This window comes from Athene noctua, chromosome 6 (genome assembly GCF_965140245.1).
Source record: "Athene noctua chromosome 6, bAthNoc1.hap1.1, whole genome shotgun sequence".
NCBI classification, from domain to species: Eukaryota; Metazoa; Chordata; class Aves; order Strigiformes; family Strigidae; genus Athene; species Athene noctua.
Window position 1 is genome coordinate 17,286,127 of NC_134042.1, and position 6,000 is coordinate 17,292,126.

Consider the following 6,000-nt stretch of genomic DNA (forward strand, 5'->3'; position numbering starts at 1 on the left):
ATCAAGTGAGGAGAGACCACAATGTCTGAGATTCTTCAGTTTGGAGAGGCAATAGCCGAGAGAGTCAGCTGAAAAAGCTTCACAGAATTATGAAAATAGTGAAGATGTGACAATGTTGGTCACTGCTATATATGAACCAGATGCCTCTCAAAGGAACCAGTAGGAGACTGATTTAAAATAGATAAAAAGTCAGAAGTATTTGTTTACACTGTAGGTAGTAAACTGCTGGCCACTGCTGCCACAGAGAGTTGTGGATTCAGAGACAATTTGCTAGTTCAACAGTTTTGGATAAATCCATGAACAATCAGTCCACATACAGAGTATGAGGAGGAGTGCCAGAGGGTTCGCTCCTGCTTCATCTGCTCTGGTTGTTTGGAGAGTGCAAGGGAAACGCATCTCAAAATGGCAGGGTCACATCTTTTCCCTACACACCTTCTGCTTTGGCCACTGCTGGGGACAGACTTCCGCGCTACTTAATACTTTTCTATTTTGAAAGCTTCAGGTCCATTCTCTGGATTTAAACTCATCAGAGAAGTCAGAGAGAGTACACACACATATATCATTGGTAGATTATGTGACCAACTGTCCACACTGAAACACTGGATTGTGACCAACTGTCACTGCTCTTAAATCTTCTCTAGCTGCATACCATGACTGCTAAAGTGACACAATGATATGCTGGAGTTCTATTCTGGGTAGGTACTTCAAGTCTAAGTCTATTCAGATATCCATAATTGTGTGAGTCAAATATTCAAGACAGAGAGTGGATAACAGGGACAGAGGCAGGAAAAAAAAAATGATCGGAGGACTTGAAAACTGCAACAAAAAAGGAGGCAAAAGGAACAGTGATGATAAAAAATAGTCAGACAAAATAAGGAGGACAATGAGACAGGGAATATTCCCCCCACCTCTATCTGAAACCACGGGAGACCTTTTCTTCCTAGTAGGGATCACTTCCGTACATGTTCTGGCTCTGAATAGTGAAAGCTTTAATCTTTTCTGTTTTTTAACCATGGATCTGTGGGAGGTAGGATTAGATAGTTGCTGTCATGTATGGGCTAAGCAGCTCTGAAATAGGGACAATCTTTGTTCTTCTCATTATAACTTGTGGCAAGTTAAAAAAGTGCACATTCTCACAACAATTTTACAATAAATTCAGTTAAAGTAGAATGAAACCTGATGAAACGGCTATTACCTTCTTAAATAAAGGAAAGTTGTTTTTATGGGTTTCTGATAAGAATAAGTCCACCTAATCATTTTATACAGAGTACAGACAGTGCAGCAACCATTATTTGGGGGAAAAAAAACCACCACCAAAACTCCAAAGAAACAAAACCAAAAATCCTCTAAAAGAAGTGTTCTATTTAATATGGGCATAGATTTATCTTATGTAAAACTATTTTGCCTGTCTATTGATTAGACAGAGGAAAATGTGATGTCTTTGTTTTCTTAACTTTCTCAGATGAATAAGTGAATGAGTGAACAAGTAATGTGTCTGCTCACTCCCTCAATCTGTGTTCAATAATACCAAAATTGGCTTACTTTTGGCTGAGGGAAAATATTTGCACAACAAATGAGTGGGCAGACATTGTGTCCAATACCAGGAGTCAGCCATCTGGATTTAGCATCAGGTGCCCGAAGAAAGAACAGAAAAGCTCTTTGTCCTACATAAATCTCCAGTGAAAGTTTTGATCCAGATCCTCAGTCGGATGCTGCTTTGGATACCACTGAAAGCTTACCTTCTGTTGTTTATTCGTGTTGTCTACTTCTGGATTTGCAATGATCCTGCCATTCTGTTCCTATGGTTGTGGTGTTCGTTTTCTCTTATTTGTCAAATCAATAATGCCAGAGGAAATACTAACCTTCAGTGTCCTGAAGATATCTTTATATCTTCCCTGTCAAGCTGTACAGAAACTCAGGGGACAAAGAACTCTCTTTTTTAGTCCCATTCCTTTGCCAGAATATTTCTATGTTTTATATTCAAGATATTCAAGGAGAAACTGCCACATAGGACAAGCTGTCACTTAACACAGATCTCACTGATTCAATTAGGAGGGAGTGTTTGTTTTGTGTCAGGTAGAACTGCTACTTTCAGACCAAAGGTCTCAGTTTAAATATCATCAGGATCTACTGTCCCGGAGGTGTACACTGGGAGATTAAACACTGGATGGGGAGGGTCCACTAAATCATTAAGTCTGCTGGAGTGCCTGGCCATCATTTGACAGACACTGCAGGGCCACATGGTATGATAAAGTTCAAGAATTATAACAGAGATTCCTTACTGGAACCACAATGCAAAAATATATATTTTTTATAATATATTGCCAGAAATATCTGTTATTTTTATCTTTTTTTTTAAAAGCCTCTGAAAGTATGCTAAAACCATATGACTTGCAGAGGTGTGCCTTAAAGCCTAATTGCTGTCTTTTTCCCCAATACAGTTTAGAGAAGTTACCAGTATAACTGGTACTAAGGTTACTAAGGAACACATACAGCACCAGTTCACCAAGAGGTTGTGAATACATTTTAAAAATTATTAATTTCTTTCTCTCTTCCTCTTCAGAGAGATGATGCAACATAAGGCAGATAAATAATGATTAGGAGCCAAGTTTTATGCAAGAATTTATATTGCTTAAGCAGAGAACAGACATCCATACGTGTTTGCACGTTTGTGTGCAAATCTAGTTTCAGACCTTAAGATCAAACTATAACTCAAGACTGTATATATGAGAATCAGACTGCAGCTTTTGCTTAGATATATGTGCTTACATATTTATTATTCCTGTTTTGCCTTCCAAACTGAGAATGTGCCTGAAATGTTAATCGATGACACTCTAGCTACTGCAGCCCCAAGATCTTGAAATTTAATGGATTTTGCATTGTTGTCATGTATAACCAGCCACAGAATGCAGAACATACATGACTGTGCTTTCTAAGCCCTGTAGTAAAAATATCAGATCTTAGAATAATCATAACCTTAAAGTTAATTATTTGAATTCTTGTGTATAGCTTGACGTCTGACTGCTTTTCTGGAGCAGGTACATAGCTATACAAGAAGGAACTTCATTTTTCAAGGAGAGGAGTTAAATTTTTCCTTTTTGTATGTGTGATAATTATTTTCATGTTATGTAATACATCTAACATCTCTTTGGCACAGTGCCAATGCACATATCTCCCTTAAAAAGGCCATCAATCTGAAGATCTCTTAGAAATCTTTTTCCTGAACTATTTTCATTGTTGAACAGTTCATTTTCTTCCTTTAGATGGTTAGCTGCGTTTTCATAAAATATAAACATATAAACATGAATTACATGTTTATAAATGTAATTCAGTGCTAGCACAATTGAGTTTTCCATAACTAATTACTCAGTAGTAGAGTAAAAAGCATGCAGTTTATTTAATGAATAAATTTTGTAAATGAACCCTAAAATGAAAACTGCAGTCCATCTTTAGAAAGGCATCATATGCTGCCATTGAAGTAAGATTAAATGGTTTTCACACCAGCTTTGTACTGTAAATCTATTTTATCTCAATTAAGTGAGATTTCTTTACCATTGTTTCTGTAATCTATGAATTACAGAGCAATCCACTTTTTGTATGTGAATAACAGATTTACATTTGCTGCATAATCCAACTCTATACATATAAAACATCATTTGATCCCTCACTGCAATGTTCTGTTTCCAAGAGTGCCCAGTAACAGGTAATCAGTGAAAGATACAAAATAGAAAGGTTCTCTATTATATTGTTTCACATGATGATTTCTTCGAAAGATCAAATGTGCCAGATGCTAAACAAATATCCATTGAACTATTTTCCTTTTGAGAACACTTAAAAGGTTACACTGAAGAAATGTTTTACATTTCCTGTAATATAATTTGCAATGTATAAAGTAATGCTAGAAACTCAATTTGAGATGAACGCCCAGAAGCAAAACTTTACTGCAGTATGTTTTCAGGTCAACCAAGGATGAAAGGATAAGGAAAGCATGCTACTAGAAATACTGTTCAATACTGGGCAGGTCCCATCTTGTAGTCTTCTTCCCCTCAGCCTAACTTAGAAGCAGTTGAGGCTAGTGAGATAGCAGAGGATTGCCTGTGTTTGTTCCTTGAAATTACTGCGGTGTGGTTTGCTACTCTGAGACAAAGATGTACTGTCCTTCCTGACCTTCTCCTTTTCTTACAGCTTGGGCATTTTGTGGGAGGATGGGCTGCCTGCCATGAGTGTTGAGTTGTGAAAACATGACAACGCAACATATGACCCATTAATTTTGAAAATAACTGTCTATGATAAATAAATATTATTTTGTTTTCTACATGCATTATCTTGTTCAGTATTCATGACAGTGAAGTAGACAATGTCAGCCACCGATGCTCTAGAATTACTGATGCCTAACTACATAGATTTTCTCAGGTATGCATTTCCCAGAACTCTGTCACTATGTGCTTCATTTGGAGGTTGACTCTATGGTTGCTTGACAATAACTACTATTGAAAATCATAGGCACAGAAACACACACTTAGTGGGTCAGAATGCATGGAATTTCTTCACTGTGACATAGCTATTTCAGAAAAATTACAGCATGAATTGTAGCATTTATTTTCTATTTGTTTCTGGCTCCCATTTGCTTGTATGCTCTCAATGATTAAAATAGTTGTTCTGGGAAGATGCTAACACACCCTTCTCCTCCCAAATCCCCCAAATCCAAAATATACATGAAGAAGCTGAAAAAAAATGCTTCAAAGCCACAGAAAAGGGAATTTCAGGCTGCTGAAAATTAAATAGTTTAAAAATGTTACCAAAAAAATGTCCACAATGATTCCAAATTCTTACAAGAAAATATTTGCCCATGAGAACTCAAAGACTATCTCTTTTTTGTGCCTCATGTCCCCTCTCATTTAGGCACAGACAACATGGAGAAGGAAGATGTATGTTACAACAGCCAAAGAGACAGCTAACCTGGAAGGTAACAAATAAAGGAGCTTAGGGGACACATTGCAAGCAGAGGCTTCTAATGTTTTAGCAGGAAACTGATGCTTGGGTAGTAGCTGGCCAAGAAGTCTGGACCTATGAATTATTGGATGAAATGTAGGAATGGACTGACACGGGTCCTGGAACCTGGAACTGACTGGGCAAAGACACCAGGGTAAGGCAAAGAAAGTGGGACAAAAAGAGGACAAATCAAATGAAGGTCAGAAATGAGTCACAGGGGAAGAAATGTCATTGATGGATGACAAGATAGGTATGTATTGGTTATAAATCTCTATTTGTTTTATTATCTAATGGCACCATGTTTTTCTCTCCTGAGAATTTATTATATAAATTTGAGATGTGCTATGATGAGAAAAGCCTCAGAAATATAGCTTCTGCTTTTTGGGAAGCGTCCTAGTCATCATAGCATTTTCTAGAATATGAACACTACCCTGTAGATTAAACGACTGCTGAGTGGGACAAGTCAAGCCGTCAAATAAGGTTCTGGGCTATGAATTCTGGTCTCAGGGAGCCACCTCATCCAGAAAGGAAAGGAGTGCAGACCAACCCCTCTATTCAGTGCTTCCTAATGATTTCCTTCTATTCTGCATGTCTGGTGTCATGACACCTGCTCCCAGCTGCATCAGGCTCCCCATTCTACAGGGACTGGAGGAAAAATGGGGACTTAACTTAGATTCTTCTCTCCTGAAGCCACATGCCTAACTTACAGTCTTTTCAGTGTCAGCAGTAACATCTAAATCTCATCTGAGCCTTAGTGCTTGTATATAAACATTACTCAGCAATCCTTTGGCAGAGGCAAGGATAGAAACCGGTTCTGGGGAACACGTAACTCCCCTAGTCACGGGACCTCCTTTTGCTAATCTCAACATTTCTGGCTTCTTCCCCTGTGCATCTTCTTGTTGATGTAAAATGATACAATGGGCTCTGCAATATGAGATGCCTTTACCTGTGACACTTTGATCCACCTCCGCTCCTGCAGAAAGACAGCAGGCTTCTTCTACAGGCAAA